An 8,967-nucleotide genomic window follows, 5' to 3' on the forward strand; every position below is an offset into this window, starting at 1 on the left:
GGAGGTTGACTTGCATAGACTATCTGTGAACTCCTTTGCCTCCTGGTTTTCAGTTGTTTTCAGCTAAAGGGAGACTTATAAATCACATTGGACAGGAGAAAGATGTTGAACTGAAGTACTAGTTCTCTCACCTGTTCCCCATCACACATTCCCCATGGGGACAATAATAATCCTCTAGAGGGTTAAAATTGATAATTAGAGCCAAAAAAATTATAGTTAGTTGCAGTGGTTTGTGGTTTTCCAAAGGCCCAAAGTACAGGAACATATATACACTGAATGTAGAGTATTAAATATTTATGGGGGAGAGGTGATTAGGTATAAAACGTCTATGAAGGCTCCTTGGGGTAGTGATAATGATACATTGTCTTACAGTGTAGATATGACCTGGCTGCATTGTCTAGCTCAATGTCAAAGATATTCTGAGCTGATGGAGTAGGTAGAAAGGTAGAAAACAAAGATGGAGGGAGAGATTACAGGAGTCCTTTTAATTAATTTTAACCACTCAGAAGTGACAAAAAGAGAGTTAAAGTTTCCAAAAGGAGAATAGGAAACCCTCTCTTTTCCCTCATTTCTCCAACCTCAATTCCTGTGCCTAATCTTATTTTATGTATAAACTTTCCCTACATCAAACTTGCACTAATAAATCAATTAACATCACATTTTCTGATCCCTTACATAAACAAAGAGGGAGTTTTAATAAAAATTAATTTATGCAGAGTATATTGCAATTTACATAATTCCTTTAATAATATGCACTTGTTTTATTCTCAAAATTACTTCTTGTAATTAATATGATAGACCACATTAATAAAACAAAGGATAATGATCATCTCATTAGATGGAGAAAAACACAAGACATTGATGAAAGGAATTGAAGACAACACAAACAATAGGAAAGATATTTTGTGCTCATGGATTGGAAGACTTAATATGCTAAAATGTCCATACTACCCAAAGTAACCTACCAATTCAATGCAATCTCTATCAAAATACCAATGGGATTTTTCACAGAACTAGAACAAATAATTCTAAAATCTGTATGGAACCACAAAGAGCCCAAATAGCCAAAGAAATCTTGAGAAAGAGAAACAAAGAAAGAGGTCTCACAATCCCAAATTTTAACATGTACCACAAAGCTGTTGTAATCAAAACAGAATGGTACTGGCACAAAAGCAGACATATAGATCAATGGCACAGAATACAGAGTCGAGAAATAAAGCCATGATTGATAATACAGTAAATTAATCTGTGACAAATTGGACAAGAATATATAACGGGGGATAAACAGCCTCTTCAATAAATGGTGTTGGAAAAACTGGACAGCAACATGCAAAAGAATGAAGATAGACCACTTTCTTATGCCATACACAAAAATATATAAAAATAAACTTAAAATAGGTTGAAGACATAAGTATAAGACCTGAAACCCTAGAACTTCTAGGAGACAACATGGGCAATGTGTTTGCTCTTTGATATTTATCTTATCAGATAGATATATGTTTTTGATCTGTCTCCTCAGGCAAGGACAACAAAAGCAAAAATAAATAAATGAGAACACATCAAACTAAAAAGCTTTTTCACAGCAAAGGAAACTATCAAGAAAATGAGCAACCTACTGAATGAGAGAAGACATTTGCAAATGTTATATCCAATAAGAGGTTAATATCCAACATATAAGAACTCATAAAATTCAATAAAAAACAATCCAATTAAAAAATGGATACAATATTTGAATAGACATTTTCCAAAGAACATATACCAATGGCGAACAGGCACTTGAAAAGATGCTCAGCATCACTAATCAGGAAAATGTAAATCAAAACTAAATAAGATACTACCTCATGCCTCTCAGAATGGCTAAAATCAAAAAGACAAGAAATAACATTGTTAGTGAGGATGTGGAGAAAGGGGAACCTTCATGCACTGTTGGTGGAAATGCAAACTGGTACAGCCACTCTGGAAAACAGTATGGAGGTTCTTCAAAAAGTTAAGAATAGAACTGGCCTATGAACCAGCAATTTCATTACTAGGTATTTACCCAAAGAATACAAAAATACTAATTCAGAGGAATACATGCACCCCAATGTTTATAGCAGCATTATCTACGATAGCCAAATTATGGAAATAGCCCATGTGTCCATTGACTGATGAAAGGATAAAGAAGAGATTTTGTATATACACAATGGAATATTATTCGGCCAAAAAAAAGAGAATGAAATCTTGCCATTTGCAGTAACATGGATGGAGCTAGAGAATATAATGAGAAGCAAAATAAATCAGAGAAAGACAAATACCATATGATTTCACTCATACGTGGAATTCAAGAAACAAAACAAATGAACAAAAGCAAAAAAAAGAGAGAGAGAGGAGAAGCAAACCAAGAAACAGACTCTTAACTGTAGAGAGCAAACAGATGGTTACCAGAAGGAAGGTGGGTGAGGGGCAGGAGTTAAATAGGTGTTGGGGATTAAGGAGTGGACTTGTGATGAGCAATGGATGTTGTATGGAGGTGTGGAATCACTGTATTGCACAACTGAAACTAATATTACACTGTATGCAAACTGGAATTTAAATAAAACTTTCAAAAAATAAAAAAATATTTTGTTGATGAAATAAAATGGGTGTTTATAGAACATTATGGATATAAAGCAGATATGGTGCAGAAAATCATTGATTCCAGTATAACAGTAGAAACTTCAGTATATAATAATTCACACAAAAAATCCCAAATAATCTAAGTGTTCAGGAAATAAATGTATTTAAATCAAGGGGTATGGAGGACCTATTTAGCTTAAAGGATTTTAATGAAAACCCAGCCTATCTTTTAACTCCATCAGGAAAAAGAACTCTACAGAACAAGTGGCATGACTTTGGTAAAAGTCTTTCTAAAGTCACTAAAAGTCACTAAAAGACTTTGATAAACAAAATCTGTTTGGGAAATAAGAAGATGAGAAGGAAGCCAAGTGAACACATCAGGTAAGGAGACAACTTTCTTTGAAAAGATATGTGTTGCAAGTAAGCAAAATATTCTAATAATATAAAGGATTAACACTATTCAGTGAAGTGTTAACAAATACATCAGGGGAAGGAGACACAAAAAAAGGAAGCAAGCTTGCTGATAAATGAGGGCAAGCATGAAATTAATTATGTCCCTTAAATGTCTAAAATACTGAAATTGGTTTTAAAAAAATCTTTCTTTAACAATAGAAATGAAAGGAATTTGTGTAATTTGGAAGTAGAAAAGATCTTCCCAAAGTAACAATTCATAACAAGCATAAGGAATTTAGGTATTTTGGACACACATAAATCAGCAGCCAAAAATGACAATTAGGTCAGAGATGAAAAGCAATTAGACAGAGGGTTTATTGGATTCCTTGGAAATCTCATTGTTAAAAGTTAGTGGATAACTTTAGGAAGAATCTGTTGAAAAAAATTTTGCACTGTTGAAGAAAAAGGTCAAGGAACCAAAGCAGAGGGAATGACCATGTGGAAGATACATTGTTAACTATTAACAAAATAGTGGTTTTACCAGCATGGGACAAAAACTGTATATATCAGGAAGAAATAGTTCCAAGAGAAATGAATAACAACACATTATCAAGATAAAAAAATCCTATTCAGAATTATCTTTTCTATAGAATTATCTAGAAAATGTCTGGTATTTCAACATTAATAATATTTCTGTGCAGTCTTCCTGAACTTTTTGTTGGACAAAATGAATTTGATTTAGATAGAATGTGGTCAAGAGGAACCAAAGCTTACTGAATGTCTATAGAAAAGATTATAAGATGAAAACATATCAGATATTTTTCATGTAAGCCACTTGAATTTATCAGGAAGAAAACATAGTACCCAGGGACTCAATTTTTAACGAAGCTGTTTTAGCAAAATCAAATTAAAGATTTCTAGCATTCCAGTTATCTGACATTTAAGAATATTCAATATAGTATTTTTGAGCCAGAAGTTATTTTTTTAAAAAATATAATGCATTGGTTTTGCTTCCATTCATAGTTTAACAAGTCTTAAATGTTTATCAGTTGGATTTAGTAGGTTTCACTTGGTAGAAGTACATTGGGGGGAAAAAACTCAACAAACATGAGTTTTAAAGTTATGTGTATTCTTTTTAATGGCTGTGTAATATTCCATGGGATCTTTAGCTTATTTTAAGTAGGGATATTTCAGTTTGGAACATAATGACATTAGTATTTTTTAGATAATTGTTTATTAATATCAGTTAATTAAGAATTTCTTTGAAGGAATTACTGATGTTTGAAAACAATCCCATGCTGAAACACTTTTATTTACAAAACAATTGCATTGATTTCTCTCTTTACCACCTGCCTCTCCTTCCCAACATACACACACACACACGTGTATACACACACATAGACACACACACACTCCAGAGTATCAAGACAACAGGGTATCGAAATAAAATATGAAGGCCATGACAGTGATTTCAATTTTGCGAAATCCAAAATAGGATTTCTATTCACAAAATACCAAATCGCAGATTGTTTCCATTAATCCACACCAACAGCTGCTTCAGTAAATGCCAGATAAATCCCCTCACTGAACTAACCATTCATTTTAGTCCAGATGTTTGATCTGGTAATCTGGTGTCAACACCCTCACAGGGTTTCCTTCCTCCTGGTTACTGTAGAGGATACATTTCCCTCAAAGACGTGAGATACACGCCTACCTAACAAAGCAGTCTAGCCTCTCAGTGGACACATAGGTAGCTCTGGTAGGTTCAATAATGATTCAAGTCCTGTTACCTAAGTCTGAATAGCAAGAGGCTACATTGAGAGAGACTGTTTAGAGACTAAGCATTCCAAATTCTTTTGAAAATCTAAACAATTCTGCAAAGAACGGGCATGGCCCGAAGAGAAGTGTCAGTGGATGGGTTTTAGAAAGGCTATTAGTTTGTAGAAGGAAGAGCTGCCAAATGTGAAGCATAACTTGTTAGTTGAACCACAACATTAAATGACTGCTTTCTTGGGGACAAGCTGTTATAAACATAACTATATAACTTCAGAAAGTCATTCAATTATGACTGACAGCTTTTAAAGACCCCAAGTCTTCCATTAAATCAAAGTACATTTATTTATTTATTATGAAATAAAGCCTGTTGACATGTGTCACCAAAAAGTTTTTCTTTTTAAACATGCCTCCTTGATCCAAGCATTCAGATACCACATTCTGCAAATCATAAACAGCACTAAAATTAAAAGCTGGAGTACTACCTAAATCAGAACATTTAAAGGAATGATTGACATACTTGACAATCTCATGGGGCAGAGAAGCCATAAAAGAAAGTTTTAAATATGTAGAATCTTTAAAATAAAACAAAATATGTAGAATCTAAAAAAACAAACAAACAAAGCAGAAACAGACCCATGATGGTTGCCAGAGGGAACGAGGTTGGGGGATGGGCAAAATAGGTGAAGGGGAGTGGGAGACATGGGCTGCTAGTTATGGAATGAGTAAGTCACAGAAATAAAGGCACAGCATAGGGAATGGTATAGCAATAGCTTTGTATGGTGACAGATGGGAGCTACACATGTGGTGAACACAGCATAACGTAGAGAGATGTGGTATCATTATGTTGTACACCTGCAGCTAATGTAACATTGTGTGTCAACTATGCTTCAAAAAGAAAACAACAACAAAAAAGGAAAATGAAAAAGGGAAAATAAATACAAAGAGAAAGGTAAGTGACAAGCATGGGGGAAATTGGGATGGTGTACAAAGACTAATCTGAAGAAGATGTAGAAAAATGGGCTGAGAATATGATTGGTGAATCTAGAGAAGGAATAAAAATGGCCAATAAACAAAAAAAATTAGCCTGACTAATAATCAAAGATAGACAAAGTAAAATACCAGTTTGATCTTATTTTGGGTCCACTGAGGATAAAGGAAAAATGAATAGCACCTGTAATTAGCCAGAATATGGACAGACTAGGACCTCACACCCTGGGGTACAGACGAAAGAAAAAATTGGTACAAGCAGAAGATGACTCCTCTTTTACTTCCACTGTAGAAGAAAAGCAAGTGGGCAGTAAGTTCCTAAATGTAAAATATGCATAAATTTTGATCTAGAAAATCTGTTTCTAAGGTTTTTCCTTAAAGAGATGATTTTATACTCTTTTGCTTTTCTCTTCAGAAATGTATATACGAGAATATTCATGTCTGCATTTTTTTATGCTAGTAAAAATTTGACAACAATCAAAATACTCATCAAAGGGGAATTGAGTAAATAAGTTCTGGAGTAACCATATAATGAAATATTCTGCAAATATTAAAAATGTTGATGGAGGTCTATGTGAACAAGGTTCAATTGCCATGATATTTGCCCAGCTTTTCTCTTCACACATCACTGAAGCAGTGCCTTCATTGGCTCAGGAGAAGGACAAATATAACAGAACACCTATGTTTGTGAATGAAATTTTAAACTCAAATCGAGAAGCTTTAGGTTTGCCTGAGTGGACTTTGTGAGAGAAAGAGGTTTAGTTTGAAAATTTGGCTTTGTATATTAGAAGCCAAAGCTCTGAAGCGTTAAAACAAATGATAGATTTGGAGGAATGATTGGCCAGTTATTTCCTGTGTCAAGGAGGGAAACAGGTTCATTCTTCACAGAGAAGAGGATAATAGACTCTGAGAGGAATGTAGTTTTCTCCATCTCTCTTGGCCAAGTTCTGAAGGAGGGATGAATGGGGACAATAGAAGTCCAGTTGAGATTGGCAGCAGACTGGGGGAGGACCAACAGAGAGGACACCTATGTTTCATTCCCCTAGATAAAGCCCAGGGACAACTGCGGGACTTCTAAAGAAACTCTATGTTTCAGGCATGTGTTAGTTTCCTCTTGCTGCTACAAGAAATTACCACAAACTTAGTGGCTTGAAACAATACATATTTATTATCTCCTAAGTCTAGTGGTCAAAATTTTAAAATTAGTCTCAATGGCCTAAAATCAAGGTGGCTGAGAGGCTGGCTGCCTTCCTTCTGAAGGCTATAGGGAATCTGTCCTCATCTCTTCTGACTTCCAGAGGGTGCCCACAATCCTTGACTCTTGATTTCTTCCTCCATCTCTAAAGCCAGCAGCATAACATCTTTTAGTCTCTCTCTCGTTCTCTCTGCTTACATCATTTCTCCTTTTCCGCTTCTGACCCTTCCAATTTCCTCTTAGAAAGGCCTCGTGATTTACTGGGCCCACCAAGAAAACCCATTATAATCTCTCCTTACCAAGATCTTTAATTAATCACATCAGCAAAGTGCCTTTTACCATGTAAGGTAACATATTTTCAAGTTCTGGGAAGAAGAATGTAAATATTTGGGGGGTTATTTTCAGCCTACCACAACATGGTACCCTAGTAGTAGAATAGCAGTGACTGTCAGCAGGTGGCCCCGTGGGCAACGTCTTTGGGCACGTTGAGAGCAGTTGAGAGGACACAGATGGGGTTATGGACAAAATGTTTGTGTCTCCTGAAGTTCATATGTGAAATCCTAACCCATAAATGTGATGGTTTCAGGAGGGGGGTACTTTGAGAGGTGATTAGGTCATGGGGAGGGAAACCCTCATGAATGGGATTAGTGCCCTTATGAAGGAGACTCCGAGAGCTCTCCTGCCCGCTTCACTGTGTGAGGACAAAGTGAGAAGATGGTTGTTTTATGAACTGGGAAATGGGATCTCCTCAGGCACTGATGCATCTGCTAGTGCCTGACCTTAGATGTCCCAGCGTCTAGAACTATGAGAAATACACATCTATTTTTTCAGCTACCCAGTTTATGTCATTTTAGTTATAGCAGACTGAACTAAGACAGATGGGATGGTGGGAAAACTTGAAGAGACCTTATGTTTGGAATAAGGTGGATGTAGAATGTACCATCTGACAGCCAGTTGTCAAAAAATGATTGCAACCTTCTTAGCAGGTGTGGCAAGATTAGAACTGTCAGCCAAAAGGCAGGTAAAAGGCAACGTAGAAGAAAAAAGCATCCTCAAGTGTCCAATCTTGTCATTGCTGCCTTCAGTGATTCATAGCTCTTGCCCATGATGTGAAAAATTGCCCCAAGTGAAGAGAAGGAAAAGAGAGAGAGAACAAAAGTCCTAAAGTGATGTAACTATGTAAAACCAAGAAAACACAGGAGTGACTGATTCTGCCATGAATTGGACAGGTTGACTTGTAGACCTTTTTTTTTTTTTAATTTAATTTTATTTATTTATTTGACAGAGGGATTACAAGTAGGCAGAGAGGCAGGCAGAGAGAGGGGGGAAAGCAGGCTCCCTGATGAGCAGAGAGCCCTCTGCAGGGCTCGATCCCAGGACCCTGAGATCATGACCTGAACCAAAGGCAGAGGCTTAACCCACCGAGTCACCCAGGTGCCCCAGATCTTGTTCTTTCTTATCTGTATCAAAACTCATACTGAGCCATGAGTTCTGGGTTGCAAAAGAGGAGACTTGTAGACTTCAAGAATAAATTAAGTAGAGTTTCAGAAAGGTACAGGTCTTTTTCACCATACTATTACAATACTATTCACTGTATTCCCTATGCTTTACTTTTCACTCCCGTGACTTACTTATTTTATAACTGGAGGCTTGTACCTCTTAGTCCCCTTCACCTATGTCATCCACCCCCCAGAAGCCCTCCAGTTTGGCAACCACCACTTTGTTCTCTGTATTTATGATTCTGTTTCTGTTTTGTTTGTTTAAAAAGGTACAGTTTTGGACATCTTTAGTAAATACTTTGAAATTCATAACTAAAACTTTTATTTATTAGAAACATGTCTATATTTTATATGAAAAAAGCACACTATAGACATGATATATATTATCCTATTTTAAGTGTTGCATTTGCATTTACATGTGTTTATGCATGAAAAATATGTCTTAAAGGTTATACTCCCAATTAGACATGGTTCTCTCTGGGTGATTCAATAATGAGTTATTTTATTGTACTCTTTTCTTTA

The 8,967-nt window shown here is 35.9% G+C and overlaps 1 pseudogene; it reads right to left on the reverse strand.

Moving 5' to 3' along the window:
• Positions 1-8,395: 8,395 nt before the first annotated feature.
• Positions 8,396-8,455, reverse strand: LOC125096676 (uncharacterized; annotated as a pseudogene).
• Between the last annotated feature and the right edge of the window lie 512 nt (positions 8,456-8,967).

This window comes from Lutra lutra, chromosome 3 (assembly GCF_902655055.1).
Source record: "Lutra lutra chromosome 3, mLutLut1.2, whole genome shotgun sequence".
In the NCBI taxonomy this organism is placed as follows: domain Eukaryota; kingdom Metazoa; phylum Chordata; class Mammalia; order Carnivora; family Mustelidae; genus Lutra; species Lutra lutra.